The 17,616-nt window shown below is 45.5% G+C and overlaps 1 protein-coding gene across 2 annotated transcripts in view; it reads left to right on the plus strand.

The window, feature by feature from the left end:
- LOC138449287 (zinc finger protein 282-like) overlaps positions 1-17,616 on the plus strand; it is a 685,501-nt gene that overhangs the window by 321,075 nt on the left and 346,810 nt on the right. The gene's annotated exons all lie outside the window — the stretch shown is intronic.

Genomic DNA, 17,616 nt, shown 5'->3' on the forward strand with positions numbered 1-17,616 from the left:
TGGTCAGTGTTTGCTTGTGCTATTGTATCTGAGTGCCTATTGTGTATACTTTACATACTGCCTAACTCTTCTTGAGGGAAGTCTGACTGCTCAGCCACAGCTACCAGGTAAATCTGGGTGGTGCAGACTGCTACCAAGTGGGTTTACTGCCAACACCTGTAGTCCTAAATCTGTTGCAGTGGTCCCCAAGGGAACTGCACAGGTTTCTGCCTAACAATCATTGCAAATAAAAAATTCTCAGCACCAACAGCCACTACATAGTCCTTCCTTATTACCTCCTGAATTGCCTCCTGTGAGACAGGCATGGTATGAAGAGAGACACAAACTCAAATGGGTTTGTTTAAAAACCTTTATTTACTAGGGTCCTGGGTTGGTGTAATGCCTGACTTGCCCTTACTCTAAAGGGATAATTCCCTCAACTGATTTTTCTAATGGCCGTCGTTGTCTAAGAGTCCAAAGTAAATGTCTGTCTGTGTCTAATCCTATGCTTGCCCTCGCTCTATCAAAACATGTGATAGGATAGTGGTTCAACAAAATGAAAACCAGGATTGGTTTCAGGTGGTCTTTCACCAGGTGCTGTTGGGTCAAAGTCACACAAATAAGTTCAATCCACAGCGCTATTTGTAACACTTTCTTCACAGGTCGCTTGTAGTTATTCCAACTACCTTCAAATGTCTTCAAATTCCTTGGGGTTCCCTTCCCTAAGCTTTACTTCTGCCAGGTTTCAAAACACCATTCAAAATAACAACACAGTTCGTTTTGCAAGCATTGTGGGGTTCCCTTCCCCACACTTCAATCCTCTTTACAAGTTCAAAAAAACTTAACAAGTCTCTTTCTTGGTTTGGCCTCTTATGGTTCCCTTCCCCAAGCTCAGGTCACTTTCAACTTTGAAACACAAAACTCAGTTCTTTATCAGGATGCACTTTGATTTCTTAAATAGGCCTCTGAGGGTCTCCTCCCTTCCCCAAGTTCTAGGCCTCTTCCAGCTTCCAAACACAACATATGATGTATTACTCTTCATAAACAATTCCTTCATGGGATAGAATCAGAGGCTTTCAAAAACGCCAGGCTTTTTGTTTTTCCTTTCCTAGGTGCAACCACTCTGACCCTCTTGTCCCTCACTTTGCTCTTACATTCTTCTGTTACCTCTTTACTTCCTTTAGATGCTCTTTGCCTTCCTTTTCTTCTGCTTTCCTTTATGTGCACATGTATACACTCTTTAATGTGCCCCTGGCACTTTGCTTCCTTCTGATTTCCTTTATGTTCACACTTGCATCTTCCTCTAAGTGCCCCTAGCGCTTTGCTGATCCTTTTTCCCTTCTTTGCACCTTCTTTACTAATTTGCGGTTCCTTCAATGCACCCTTGCACCCTCTTTTGGTTCCGTGCACACTTGTGCCTTCCTTTGCACTCTTCTTTACCTTTCTCATGCCCCTCTCCTATTACGGGCCATTCACTGTTTCTTTTCCACTTTCATCTCCTGCTTCGATCAGGCTTTTATTGCCTTTCGCTCCGATCTGCTTTTCTCACTTCTTTTCTTTTGCTTTCTTTCTCCTTGGTGCAGTTTCAGCCTTTTCATTTTTCTTTCACTTTTAACTTTCACACTTTTCTTTCTTTCCAATTCTATGCCGCTTTTCTTGTTCGTGCTTTTCTCCCGCTCCGCTCTCATTTAAACGCACGCTCCCCGGTTTCTGTTACATTCTTTCATGAAACTCACCGGGCAGCATCGTGTAGCTCCTTCAGGCAATGCGGGATGGAGGTCAGGGTCTCACCACCTGCCACTGAGGTACCGTTGGGGTCGGCACTTTGCTGGTCCTTGCCTGCGGAATGCAGGCATCGCTTCTATAGCTCCCTCACCACTCTACACCCCACACACACCGGGCCAGCCTTTCTGCGCGCCATCTTCCTCCTGCCTGCAGCTCCTGCTTCTCTCTGCTTCTGGTCTTCACTGGACCAGTCTGCAAACCCAGCTCGCTCCAGTTTCTGTGGCTGACCACACCTTTTATAGCTGAACACACAGTGAAGTGGAGTCAACTGTGAATGGTTAAATACCCATGCTTGACTCTGCCTGACTCAATTAGTGGAACAGTGGTTTCTCTAAAGTCGGTTGCCCTTACTTTCCCCATGTCATTCCTATGGTTAATCCTCATTGATCTTAGTGGCCTCCCCCACGTCTCAGTATTTCTTCAAAATGGGGAGGGGGAGATGAGGTGAGACTTTAAACACCCCCCACAAAGGCTGAGGGAAGAGTAGGATAAGGTGTTTTTAGGATTGGGAAAATACCTTGTCTCGCCGTCAGGCAGAGTCAAGCATGGGTATTTAACCATTCACAGTTGACTCCACTTCACTTCGACTCCCAATCCCCTGTGGCCCTCCACTCAGGTTATCCTCCCTCGTTTGTCCACCCCCATGGCTGGGATCCAAAAGCCATGGCCCTTCCCTGGCCTCTGGAATAGAAGATCCTGAGGAAGTGTGTAGGAGAATACCGTCAGGTTTCTTACACTCCATAGAGCAAAAAACCGTGCAGCAAGACTACTAATAAGACAGAAAAGATGAGAGCACATGACCCAACCACTGCACCATGCATTGGCTTCCAGTCAAACACAGGATTCAGTGTAAAACACTCAGCATTGCCCTCCAAGTTTCCCATGGCATAGTCCCAGATATAATTGTATAGACATGTTATGTTATGTTACTTTGCATTCATATAGCGCCTTATGTACCATTGGTATGATCTCAAGGCGCTGGTAGGTTGAACGCCCTCGGGAACCGTAGTTCAAGTCTGTAGAGAGAGAGTCATAAGGTGCTTGTGAGCACCGGATATGTGTGCAGCTGGTGTGGCACTCGTATGAAAGCGGCTTCTTAGCGATAGGTGTAGTGCTTGGGAGATCAGGCGTATATGTTTGTTCTGGCAGGATGATACTGAGACTGATTCTGGCTGCGTTAGGCCTGAGGAGAATGCCTAGGCTGGCGGGTGTGCAGCCAGTTGTGTTTAGTTAGGATGATGGGAAGTATGTGGCACTGTTTGTATGAGAACAGCTATACCGAATGTATCATAGTATCGCTGTGTTCTAGTTGAGTGGTGGTGTATAGAAGAGAGTAAGCGTGGTGATATGATATGGTGGTTTTCAGTAGGTGCTTGAGATAGAGCGCACATCTGAACCATGTATTCTATCCATTTTATTCACCCAGTCTGTTCAATTGGCTTCGTCTGTTTCATGTACTCATTCTGATTCATGCACTCCATCTGTTCCATACACTCCATCTGTTCCGTCCACTTCATTTGTTTCATACATTGAAACTGTTCCGTCAGTTACATTCGTTCTCACTACTCTGTCCGTTCGAATCTTCTGTCCATTCCATGACTCAATCCGTTTCACCACTCGAGCCGTTGCATCTACTCCATCCGTTGAGTCTGCGCCATCCGTTGTGACTACTCCATGCATTCTATGCACTCCAACTGTTCCATGCACTCCAACCGTTTCATTCACTCCAACCATTCTTGCACAATGTCCATTCGATGCCCTCTATCAGTTCCATGCATTCCATCCGTTGCACGTACTCTCTCAGTTCTATGCACTCCATCCGTTCAAACAGTTCCATGCACTTCGTCCAATCCATGCATTCCATCCGTTCCACCTACTTCATCTGTTACACCCTGTTCATCCGTTCCACCCAATTAATCTATTCCGCCCACTTCATCCATTCCGCCCACTTCATCCGTTCCAGCCCACTTCATCCGTTCCATCCACATCATCCGTTCCATCCACATCGTCCGTTCCATCCACATCGTCCGTTCCACATACTTCATCCGTTCCACATACTTCATCTGTTTCACCTACTTCATCAGTTCCACCTACTTTATCCGTTCCATCCACTTCATCCGATCCATCCACTTCATCCGCTCTACACACTTCATCCGTTCCACACACATCATCCGCTCCACACACTTCATCCGCTCCACACACTTCATCCGCTCCAAACCCTACATCCGCTCCACACACGTCATCCGCTCCACACACGTCATCCGCTGCACACTCTTCATCCTCTGCACACTCTTCATCGGCTCCGCACTCTTCATCCGCTCCGCACTCTTCATCGGCTCCGCACTCTTCATCGGCTCCACATCCATGCACTCCAACCGTTCCATGCACTCCAACCGTTCCATTCACTCCAACCGTTCTTGCACATGTCCATTCGATGTCATCTATCAGTTCCATGCCTTCCATCCGTTGCATGTGCTCCCTCAGTTCTATGCACTCCATCTGTTCAATCAGTTCCATGCATTCCTTCTGATCCATGCACTTCGTCCAATCCATGCATTCCACCTATTTCTTCTGTTACACCCTCTTCATCCGCTCTACACTCTTCATCCGCTCCGCACTCTTCAACCATTCCGCACTCTTCATCCACTCTGCACTCTTCATCCACTCTGCACTCTTCATTCGCTCTGCACACTTCAACCATTCCGCACTCTTCATCCACTCTGCACTCTTCATCCACTCTGCACTCTTCATTCGCTCTGCACACTTCATCCGCTCTGCACACTTCATCCGCTCCGCACACTTCATCCGCTCCGCACTCTTCATCCGCTCTGCACTCTTCATCCGCTCCGCACTCTTCATCCGCTCCGCACACTTCATCCGCTCAACACTCTTCATCCGTTCCACATTCTTCACCCGCTCCACACTCTTCACCCGCTCCACACTCTTCACCCGCTCCACACTCTTCATCCGTTCCACACTCTACATGTGCCTTTGTGTCCTGGGCAAGACTGTATGGTCAAGCAAGGCTGTCCTAATGACAATCCCCAGGTACAAGAAGGAGGATAGAAGAAACTCTTTTGCTGTGATGACCACATCCTACGGAATACCATGCCTAGCCAACATTGCGTACAGTTGGACCATTTGAAAAAGGGCCAGATTACCAGCCGTGTCTAAAAGGTCAAAAACAGTCATAAGAAATACTGTTGTGGTCTCTGTACCTCCTGCTGGCCTTGTTCTATCTGGCAAACTCTTCTCCTCCATCGGACCACCTTCCTGCCTGACATCCAGCACATCTTGGCATCCTAGGTCAGTGCTTGCATTGTCCCCTCTTCACACTAATCAAGGGAATTCCAAACGTGACACCTTCCAGGCTTTACTTGACCCGTGTCTCTGGATCGACTTCCATTTGGCTGAAAGGCATGGAGAAAAAAGAAGACCGGTACGCGTAGTCCGTAAAACCAGCATGATGCCTGTAAACCCCTGGACCGCTGGAGACCGGATCTGAGCATATGCAGTTGGGTGCTATATGGGGCCCTCTATCAAATGCAGAGAAAGAACGCCATCATTCATTGCACCTTTGTTTGTATTGTGGAGGGTGGAGCCATTTTTGGGGTAATTGCCTGTTACGGCCACCTTAATCCTCGGGAAACTAATGTGCCTGCTATCTCAAGAGAAGGCAATGGCAATCCCCATCCTAATGGAGACCTTAACATAGCCTTGCCGATGGAACCTGCTGTACTCCTGGTATTAGAAGTAGAATTATGGCTTGGACAGACTACTATTCCCTCACTGGCCTTATTAGACTTTGGCACATCATGAACTGTGTATTTGCTTCCAAGATGTCTATTCCGTAAGTGGATAAAGTGAATGCCACTCTCATTGAAGTCATCCATGGCACACCACTAGAATCTGGTCCAATCAAACAGCATGCTGGACCACTCATCTTCTGATTAATGAACACCAGGGGATGATTGTCCTTGAAATCATAAGAAATCCTTGCTACCCAATCATTTTGGGACTTCCATGGCTAATGTGGCATAAACCTCTTATTAATTGGGGAAACCCGAACTCTCCCCATCGGATCCAATCTCTGCACACGCTACTGCTGTGGTACGTCCATGGGTGTGGGTCCCCAGTGGTGCTTCGACTACAAACAAAGTTCTGAGAACCCAAAGGAAGCACCTCCGGTAGGATCTCAGTATTCCAAACAGACCGATACTTCTCAGATGATGTGTGCGGTTCTTAATGTCCCTGACGTTTACTCATCGTAGCAGAAGGTATTCAGTCAACCCGAAGCCATACCCCTTCCACTGCATAGGCCCTACAATTGCAGTTTCGATATACTGCCAGGGAAACAATTCTTCATCGGACAATATACTATTTGACTAGCCAGGAGAGAGAAGAACTGCGTAAAATACTGTGAGGGGTAGGAAATGTGAGGCAGACAACTTTGTAGAGGTTTTTCATAAGATGCCATTTTATTAACTTAAATGGGTTTGACAAACTCCTAGCTATCCCCACCCTAACAAGGATTTCCCTGCCTTTCAAAGTAACTGAAGGAAACACTCTAACAAAAGCAATCTGACCCTCACACTTTTTTTTTACACAACAACGTAACAAGGTCATGGATGGCTTGGATGGCAATTCAAATAAAAATGAATCAGTTATATTCAGTATAAATTTGCTAATTGTTTCTCCTTGTAATCTCCTTTAACCTGTCAAGATGTGCACTCCGTTGTTTCAGCGTACTTATTCTGTCCCTTCCCTTCGCAAGTCCAGGGTAGATGAAAGCCTAGCGTCCAATCTGGTCGGCAGAAGTGCAGCGAGGAAGTCAACCCCTCGTCCCTGTACTGAGAAATTGAAACACAGCCAGAAACTGGGAGCCTTTTCCCAACACCACAGGGAAGGGCCGCCCATGGATTATTGTGGTGCCAGGCAGTGCAAAGCACTAAACATGGGAAGCCCAAGGATAGAAAAAGGATCCCCTCCCCAAGAGGGGAGGCTAGGTACAGGAGCAGGAAGGAAGCAAGTTGGCAGAGAAGGGTTCAGGAGTCAGATGATGGAAAAGGAACATTATCAGGAAGGAGATCAGAGGGAACACAGAAAAGGAGCTGACATGGAAGAGGAGCTGAGACCAAGACAACTGGGCCTGCCAGTAAAAATGGGAACCAAGGACAAGTGTCACCTCCAAGAAAGGTTGCGATGCGAGGAGCTGAGGGCAGAGCACTATTTATGTGGTCCAGAGCCCAGCGTCAAAAGACGTGTTGCTGTGGGTAACGGTCCAAGTCTGGCGCACTGCGCATGTGCAGAAGGCAGATGCTGGCCCAGCATGCATGCGCAAGTCAGCCAACATGGCACCCGCCCCCCCCATAGGCCCGGGCTGCCCTTGAGGCAGCAGCCCCGCAATCACCATCGAGCCTGCCAGGAGACTGTGGCGCGACCCCAGCGGTAAGGTGGGGGCGTGACACAACCAAAGTCATTTAACTTTCCACAACATCAGTTTTGGCTACTTCTTTAGGGATTACTGCGTGCAATGCAGATTCTGCTCCTCTCTTCCTGAATACGTCCTATCAGGAAGGCATGTCCCTGCCACTTCTGTTTTCCCACTTTTATTTTCACCAAAGGCTGATAATGGCCTTTATTCCAACTCTCTCTACTTTGGCTTAGGCAATGCTTGTTTAGGTAATTTACAACATTTGTTTCTCTCTCGTTTTGGCAATATGGCTTACCAACAACTTGGTTCTCAGTTGCCCTCTCTTGGCTTTAACAATGTTGGTTCTTATACACTTGACTCGATATTGCCCTCCTTTGATTCTGGCAAAGTCTCTGAACTTTATCCTTATAGTGATACCCTTCTTGCCCAAAGTTCTTATTCTGCCACTTTGTTTGTTTGTTTGTTTATTTATTTGTAATGCGCGCCAGACCCGGGGGTATCAGGGCCCAGAGGGTACATGAATACTTTAGCCTTAAAGTTACTCATTTGCATAGAGTGAAAGACAGGCATTGCAGAAAGGGTAGCATTAGCCAGCTATTGGAGAGTTATATACATACAGTCAGAATAATCAGTATAGCATTACATAAAATACAATATAATATATCATCAGGATAATCTGTACAACATTACATAATAAACATATTGCATAATCTACACATATATATTTTTATATATATATATATATATATATATATACATATTCTACAAAGGTAGAAGATTAGCATCAACTAGGCTTTAGCGTTTTGGTATCAGTTCGGTATTTAAAAGCATTGTTATTCTGTCACTTGAAGTTGTTTATATCATTTCGGTATTCAAAAGTCTCGGGAGGATAGCTCAGTGGCAACGTCCTCTCCTTGGAAGCAAGACGACACAGAGCAACACAGGTTCAATCCCCCAGTCCGTGCTTAGAAACCTCTGGGTATTAAGTGCGTTATAAATAACCCATCATATCATATATCATATAAAAAGCTTTGTTATACTGCCCCTTTAAGTTCTTTATATCAGTTTGGTATGCAAAAGTATTAGATTGGGCCAGTGGGTATTCACAGAGCTCTCCGGGGTCACATACTAGTATTGAATGCACTGGGTATCGCACACCTGTCCACTCGTTCCGCTGCCTCCGGGTCCTCTGCCTTCTCTGCTGCACGCGGCCCAGCAAACTGCTACCTTCTGCTTCCCGCGGCCCACATCGGTCGGGAATGGAGCTGTCCTCACTCCAGGGACACTCCAGGGCTTGCCTGCCACCACAGTCCACTTTACACTGGGGAAAATGTTTATATTTTATGCTTCCTGCTGCACAGCCTCTGCATACAGAGCCTTTGAAGGGAGAGACACGACCGGTTCAGCGTCTCCCACAGTTTCCTTCAACTTCAACCGCAACAGAGAGGTATGACAACCACTCCACCTTCCGCTTCTGCTCTCTATGGCCTGCACCTGAGGGGGTATTTTATGCCTCACATTCTCTTCCCTCAGGTGTGGGTCATTAGGGCAGTTAGACTGACATTTGCAATCATGAGCATCCCTCCTCTTCATCCCAGTACTTTGGGCATTGTGGGACTTGAAGTGCTCAATGTTCAAATCCCCTTTTCTGTTTCTTCTACAAGAGTGTTACAATGATTAAATGCGTGGTGCTGATTCACAAAAGGTTTTCAGATTCTAAGATGTTAATATTTGGAGATGTGTTTTTACTGTTCCCCGCTGGATTAAATGGACTTTCACCATCTGGATGGTTTTATTGGAGGGGTTCTTATTTCCAATAGATGATGGATTATGACATTTTCATCAACATCAAAGTACTTAGCTTTGGGAAAGAAAACTTCCCTCTGATAGCAAGCCATTACATATTCTGGCAGAACTGACATGTCGCCCTTTGGGGAAGACATACTGCATCTCTCCCAGTGGAGTCCTTCTGGGCCTCTTCTCCTCCCAGGTGATCATTCTGGCTAATACCACCCCAGGGTCTGGATCAGGTAGCGGCTGCCTTCCCCTGCCAACCTGGGAGGATACTTTAGGTCAGGTCTTTGTGAGGACTGTGCAGGATTCATCACAATACCTGGATGAATGTCTCACCAGGGGATATATCATGCTATCGAAATCTTCGGCATCAGATCTTTTTGTTTTTTGTGCTGAAAAAATAAGGTACTTTACGACCCTCTATCGATTACTGCAGACTGGACAACATCACATGCAAAGGCCACTACCTATTACCCCTCATAAAGGACATCTTAGAATTACTCAAGTCAGCCATGGTATTTACAAAACCTGATTTACAGGGCATGTATCACCTCATATGCATTTTGAGTACCAAGTAATGCCATTTGGTCTCAGTAATGTCCCAGCCATCTTCCAACGCTTCATGGATCACATATTTTCTCATAACTTAAGCCACCTAGTATGGCTATACCTGGGCAAAATCTTGTTTTTTTCTTCCTCTCTCGACCAACATGTTCGTCATGTTAGCAGGGTCTTACAGTGATTAGAAAACCATCCTCTCTGCGCTAAAGCCAAGAAGTGCCTTCTTCACTAGAACAGACACTGACACACTTGTGTATAGGTGTGTTATAAATGCCATATCATATCATAACCGACTTGAATTTCTGGGTTTTGCGATTTCAGCCGAAGGTATTCATATGGGCCTGTGTAAAGTACAAGCTATCATTACCTGGATAAAATTCCAGGGGGAGAAGTGCAGAACAAACTGAAAGGAATGGATTGCACACTGACATGTGAGGAATTCTTTGTTAAAGGTATGGAGATCATGGAAGAAATCTGTAATAAATACACACCCCTGGAACAGAAAAAACTAAGAAATTCAAGTCTTGGTTTGGTCCAGAACTCACCCTGTTGCGAAAACAACTCTGCAAGGCTAACGATACCTGGAGACATTCAAAGACTAACAACGATGCTGATAGAGCAAAGGCAGTTTTAAAAACATATACAACTACTTTATTTCTAGCTAAGCGAGATAAAGAAATTAAGCAAGCTGGTAATCAATCAAAGGCCATTTTTGAGGTGGTCTCAAGATTTAGTAAACCTTCCTGTATAGATATTAATACAGCTGCATCACAGGCGCAGGCAGATTAATTAAATATTTTCTTTAAAGAAAATATAGTTACGATTTTAGAGAATATAGAACAGGGAAGGCCCCCAAGATGTGAGAAAGAAATGGAGGAGGAAAGAGAACAAGATAAAACAAAACAAGGAGAGACAGCCTTCCAGTTTCAAATGGTGGATGTAAAGGTGACCTGTACATTCTTAAGTCAATTAAAACCTACAAATGACCTCTCCTGAGGGGTACCAGCATATGTTGCTAAACGGCTAGCAAAAGAGCTTACACCATTTATAAGAACTTTTGTGAATAAGTCTTTACAAGACTCGAAGGTGCCTAAAGCCCTAAAAAAGGTGCTAACAAAGCCATTATTAAAGAAATCCAGTTTAGATCCGGAAATAATGAAGAATTATCGGCCAGTGACAAATTTGATGTGGCCAACAAAAATCTTGGAAAAAGTTGCTTGTTCCCAATTCCAAGCATTTGTAGATAAGGAAGATTTGTTAGATAATCTTCAGTCAGGATTTCACCCAAAGCACGGCACAGAGTCAGCTCTTTTAGCCGTACATGATGACCTGCTTAAAGCTGCGGATGAGGGAAGATCAACAGTATTGTTGATGCTGGACCTGTCCGCGGCTTTTGATACTGTGAACCACCAGACAATGGCTCAACGGATTGGGAAGTGGGAAAAGCATCTAAGGAAGTGGTGAGATGGTTTAAATCATTTCTTAAAGATAGATCACAAAGGGTTACACTAGATGGATTCACTTCTCAGATGGTGGAGCTGGAATGTGGGGTTCCCCAGGGCTCCTCTTTATCCCCTCTCATTTTTTATTTGTACTTCCGCCCAGTCTTTAGAATATTTAAAAAGTATGGTCTGTTGTTTCATTCACATGCTGATGATACACAGATATATATACAACTCCAGGATAGTCAGGATGCTTTTGAACGAATAAATCAATGCATGGAAGAACTCAAGGAGTGGATGACTGACAACCAGCTACAGTTAAATGCTGCAAAAACAGAAATCATACTGTTTGGTCCAGAGAGTAAAAGGCCACAGGAAAGACAAAAACCACCACCACTGATTCTAGGTGAACAATTACAGTATGCCAAAAAAGTCAAAAATCTAGGCTGCTGGTGGCAGGAGAATCTGGGGAGTGAGAGTCAGGTGGGAGCAAAGGTAAAAACAGTCTATTTTGCACTGCGCTCACTAGAGAGTATTCTACCCTATATTCCAATGGAAGACAGGGCGGCAGTGTTGGGGGCAATGACCAATCCCCATTTGGATTACTGCAACGGTCTGTTAGCAGGAATTCCAAAAAAAACAACTGGACCAACTGCAGAGAGCACAGAATGCAGCAATTAGAGTAATTGGGAACCTCAGGAAACTGGATCATGTATCATCAATGCGGAGATCCATCCACTGGTTGAGGGTGGAGGATAGAGTTAAATTCAAGACGGCATGCCTAGTTTTCAAATGCTTGAAGGGGCTGGCACCCGTGTATTTGGCTGACAAGATCACACCATATCATCCCAAAAGGAACTTACGCTCTGAGGATAAATTCCTCATTTGTAGTCCTCAAATTAAGTTTGTATCTAGAAGAGACAGAAGCTTTGGAGCCCATGGCCCCAGAGTTTGGAATGAACTCCCATTGGAAATTAGAACGTGTGAAACTCTTGACATCTTTAGGAAGAAATTGAAAACGTTCCTATTTAAATAAAGGAGGAAATTGATTGAACTGGAACTTTAATGTTAATCCGTTTTTCCGGCTGCACAATTCTAATTCGAGTTGTCATCTGCGCCCGAATATGATTCACTCTGTCTGGTGCGCATTTAAAAATGTATCAAAATCAAATCAAACCTACAAGTGCCCCAACATCATTAAAGCCACTCATTGATTTGATCAGCTATTCATGCCGAACTTCTCGAACCTAACAGCTGACTTAACCAGACACCTCAATCTGAAAGAAAAATTCCTTTGGGGCGAACGTGCTGAACAGGCTTTTCAACATCTCAAGGAATCCTTTGCCTCAGTTCCCATCTTGCGACACGCTGATGGTACTAAACCGTTCACTGTAGAAGCTGACGCCTCCAATGTGGCCATAGGTGCAGTACTTCTACAGGAAGATGAAGACACACACATGGGACATCTGACTGTGTATCAGTCATGTAAACTGACTTACAACTAATGCAATTATGCAGTGATGGGGAAGGAGCTGCTAGCCATTAAAGAGGCACTAGAGGAATGGTGACATCACCTACAAGGGGGATCCTCCCCTGTCACTGTTCGCATGTGTTGCAGAAATCTGCAAGATATATGTTCACTCCAATGCAAAAACATTTGTCAAACGAGATGGTCCTTTTTCATTTCCCTGTATGACTTTGTTATTACTTGCATCCCAAGCGGTCAAAACAACAAAGCTAATGCCTTATGCTGCTCCTTGGACATCGGTGCCAGGGAAAAAACGGAACCAAAGCTCATCGTCCCTTCCAAGCATTTTCTTAATTTGATACAACTATGCCTTCGGAACATTTGTGAAGATACACCACAGACCCAGAGCTCTCTATCCTACAAATCCCTGATGTCTGATGCCAAGACAGAGTCCTCTTCTGCTGTGGAAGGCTGTATATACCTACACCTGATCTATGAATCTTGATAGTGTCTGGTTTCCACGACTCCAAGGTAGGAAGGTATCGCAGCTATAAGGCTACAGACAAATTGATAACCAGACAGTTCTGGTGGTCCAAATGTGTCGATCAAGTCCATTCATACGTAAGGACTTGTCCTGTTTGTGCCCAGGCCAAAAGTACGCATACCAGACTGGTTGGACTACTTCAGCAAAAAAATTGTTTCAATTGGAGCACACCTAATTTAATGTCAGTACGTAAAGTAATTACAGAAACACTTTTAAATATGCCGGGTGCTGGGGAGGAATACAAGCCCTGACACTGGAGCCTGTGCAAAACATGAACTTAGAAAAAGTGTCTAAATTTAAACACACTCCCGTCCCCTGCACACCATTTAAGCTGAAATAAATCAGTCAGTATACTGCTTAGATTTTCACAAATATATAATTAAGTTTAAATAATGGAACACAAATAAGAGCATAACTGGCTTTGATTTTACAATTGAATGTAGACAAAAAATAATAGGCTTCACATATGGCCATCATAAAAAGCAAAAGAAAAGGAACAATGTTCTTATGTTGAGATGAGATTTCAAGCTCTATGCGTTTCGGGGAAACACCCCTTCTTCAGGAGCAAAAATAATCTTTTAGTTAGGACGTTTTCAAATTAATGTAGAGAAGAATGTCCGCTTCACATATACCAGTGCAGAATATGCACAGCAAGCGGAATTCCATGCAGTTCCAAAGTGTCTACTGCTCAATCAGATCCAATTCTCTGATGGTTAACGTACAATTCCATAGAACCGCGTTGGGAGAACAGACAGAATTGTGGAACCCACAATGTAGATCGAAATAAGATGTCTTGAGCCAATATCACAGCAGAGATTCTCATAGGCTTGTCATGTAGACTATTTCTCATTCGGCATGTCCGAATCAACCCACGTCTATTTTTTCAAAGCGACATGAATGTATGCATCCGATTTGTGTGCAGAGCGTCAAACCACTTGAAAACTCATAATGGCGTGAATTTTTAGATCAACCTTCTACTTCGAAACTCCCTGGAACTGATACTTCCTCAGCCACCCGCAAGGTTTCCGCGTGAACGGATGCCGAATGAGAAATAGTCTACATGACAAGCCTATGAGAATCTCTACTGTGATATTGGCTCAAGACATCTTATTTCGATGACCCCATTTCACTTGTTCAGTTTTTTATTAAGTTGATGGACTCTTTAGTCTCCCCACTGCTCTCTTCTTTTCTTGAATCTTCTTTTTTCCTACGACCCCCCTTTCAGTCAGGTTTCCGGCCAGGGCGCAGACGGAGAGTGTCTTCGTATCGGTAGTCGACGATCTCGCCATGCTGGTCGATTAGTGTGGAGTGGGAGCTTTGATATTATTAGATCTGTCAGCTGCATTCGACACTGTCGATCACTCCATCCTTTTGTCTCACATGGCTGTAGGTGGCCTCTCTGGTCTGTCCTGGCATGGTTCTCATTCAATTTCTTTCCAATCCCCTTTCAGTTCTTTCCCTTGTTCACTTTCCTGTGGTGTTCCCCAGGGCTCTGCTTTGTGCTCAATGTTATTTATAATCTACATTCAGCTGTTGATTTGTCTCATCCGTTCCCATAGCTTCCGGTGCTATTCATACACTGATGACACCCAGATCCTGGTTTGTTTAGATCTCGACCGGTTTGAAGTGTCTTGGCGGCTGTGTGAATGCCTTGTGGTTGTGAGGGGCTGGATGAGCTGCAACTGGCTGTAAATGAACAGGGGCAAGTCAGAGATTCTGGTGGTGGGTTCCCTGCCTGATCCGACTCTTTGGTGTCCTTCTTTCTGGCCCACTGCTTTGCGTGATCTACCAACTACAGTGACAGTGGTCAGAAAACCTGGGAGTCTACCTTTCTGCTTCACTCTCTATGACCGCGCAGGTGAATGCAGTGTGTAAAATGGGTCACTTTTTATTGCATGTACTTCGTAGGGTGCTGCCTTTCCGACGCATCAATTTGCGTCCCCTGGTTGTCGCTTCGGTTGTGACTAGCCAGATTGATTATTGTAACGCCTAGTTTCTGGCCCTACCGCTTGATCTTATACATCGGTTACAGCTTCTACAAAACTTGGCTGTCAGGGTGGCCACTTCCACCCCCTTTGGATCTCATATAAGTCAAGTGCTCCGCTCCCTCTGTTGGCTCTCAGTGGCCAAAAGGATTACATTCAAATCCTTGTGTCTGGTCCATAGAGCATTTTATCTTCAGGGAGCCAATTATCTACAAGATACATTTCAATTCTACATTCCTGATTGGAATCTATGCTCGGAAAACGCATGTTTTGTTGTCATCCCCAAATTCCGCTTTTCTTGGGTTGGTTTTCCAGCCTTTTTAGTCTCTGCAGCTAAATTATGGAATGGCCTACCCATGGCTTTCAGACAAAGAGAATCACCTTCATTTTCGTCGACTCCTTAAGATTTGGTTATTCTAGGCTGTAGCTTTTACAACATAGTTCGCTCTGTCTGTTGTGCTTTTCCTTGCGCCAAGATGCCCTTGGGTGAATGATGTGCACATTATAACATTTGTTAACATAACATAACACCCTAGCGCTAAAATCTTCTAATTGCAAAGGTGACATATGCCCCGCTCACTTAGTGAAGCTTTGTGCTCCTACATTGGAACCCATCATCACCGACTTTGCCAATGCCTCCTTACTGACCAGCAATGTTCCATCGAGTCCTCAATGAACACAGGTGTATTTATTTCCGAAACTGCAGCGGGACCCATACCTGTGCCACTAGGTGTCCCACAAAGCTCCCTCCTTTTACCCACACTTTACAATACATACACTAAGCCCCTGTTTGATCTCCTAAATTCCCAGGGTATCATCTACACAAACTTTGCAGATGATACCCACTTGAGAATCATCTGCAAAGTTCACAGGTGACTACTCACTGGACACTGCCTCAATTCAACTCGGTGTACAGCACCATACAAAACTGGATGGCTACCCACAACCTTTGCCTAAACGATGATACCACCGAAGCTCCTCATTGTTGGCTCCCCCTCACGCTTGATAAACCTTGACACCTCCTTCACCTTCTTCTGCATCGATAGAACCTCTATCCCAGTCCTGAAACAGGTCAAAACACTGGGTGTCCACCTGGAAGCAGAGCTAACCATGACCAAGCATATCAATACCTTTGCATCCTCCACTGCCTACTCATCTAGGTTTATCTCTGTGAGTAGGCAATTCCTTTCGCCAAGCAACTGTCTTATCCTCTCCATATTGGATTATTGTAACATTCTCCTCATGGGGACACCAGCATTGAACCTGTTCAAATTGCAGCTTGTGCAAAATAAAGCCCTTTCTGCCGCCTTTGGACTACAGCGATCGACCACATCTCAGCTACTAAACGCAAGGCCCACTGGCTACCAATCAAGGCTTCACTTGTTACTGTACCAAACGATGTGATACCTGTGGGTCTGGGCATTACAAAAATGTCATAAATAAAAATAAAATAACCCCACCTCTGGTACTCCAACAACAGGGCCTGCCTGAGTTGGAGGTGCAGGAGATTTGAGACTCTCAGATCAGAAGCTTGTGTTTTTTGTTGGATCTTTGGAAGGACTACTCTGCATTTGACAGGTCCTGGTAAACTGCTTCTCACATCCATGCTCCCCGCCTGCTCTGGGATTTCTTTCTTGGTCATCCTGATAAACCTGGTGCACCTGGGCTACCTGGGAGGGGGGATGGTGTCACGCACCACGAAGCTGCCGACCCACGCTCTCTTCCTTACCTGGAGATTGCCGCCTGTCCTGCCATCTCTATCCCAGTTGGCGAGGGCTTCGGGTACGGCAGAGAGCGCATGCGTTCCCCATCCACAGAAGGGACATCAGCCATGCCTGATTCACACTGGATGACGCCATGACCAATACAGTGCACATGCGCATGGGACCGGCTCCCAGTTTCTGTGTATGCACACTGTGGAGGGCGTCTTGAGTTGCTACAGCAACCCATCCCGCGTCCCCAGCCTTGCTCCTGTTATTCTGGGAACATAAAAGCAGCCTGAGGACATGCAATTGTGCATCTTAATGCTCTGCATTCGTAGTCATTGTTACTGGCTATTTGTCTGTGTCCTTGCCAGGACCCTGTTGATCCTCTTCCTCCTGGATCTGGGGCTTTCCTTCTCCTTGGGGCCTCCCTCACCTGCTTCAGCCTTGTTCTTCCTTGTTGCCCTCTGGTCTCCTTCCTCTGTGCCTTGGCTCCTGAGTCCTCATCCCTTTTTGGTCCCCTTCCTCCTGCTGTGCCCAGCCCTCTGGCCTCTTCTGCTGCTCCTTCCTGTTTGGTCCTGTCCTTCTCTCTGCCCGTCCTGCAGGCCTCCTTTATTCCTCTGCTGGAATTGTTCTATCTGGCAAACTCTTCTCCTATGTGCCTGCTTGGGTCTTTCCTTACCATCAGACCACCCTGCCTGCCTAAAGTTCAGCACATCTTGGCTTCTCTGGTCAAACCTTGCACTGTCATTGTCACGCTAATCCAGGGAAGTCAGCTGTGGGCGTGGGGAGTAGCCCTGACAGCGCTCTATCTCACCTCAAGGGAGGTGTCAGGTCAGCTTTCCGCCTCACATCAGCTTCCAACCAGGCACCAGCCAGACTGGATACCGCATCCGAGGGCGTTCAACAAGTTCAATGTTC

The sequence above is a fragment of the Ambystoma mexicanum genome, chromosome 1p, assembly GCF_040938575.1.
Source record: "Ambystoma mexicanum isolate Mex_15411 chromosome 1p, UKY_AmexF1_1, whole genome shotgun sequence".
Classification (NCBI taxonomy): domain Eukaryota; kingdom Metazoa; phylum Chordata; class Amphibia; order Caudata; family Ambystomatidae; genus Ambystoma; species Ambystoma mexicanum.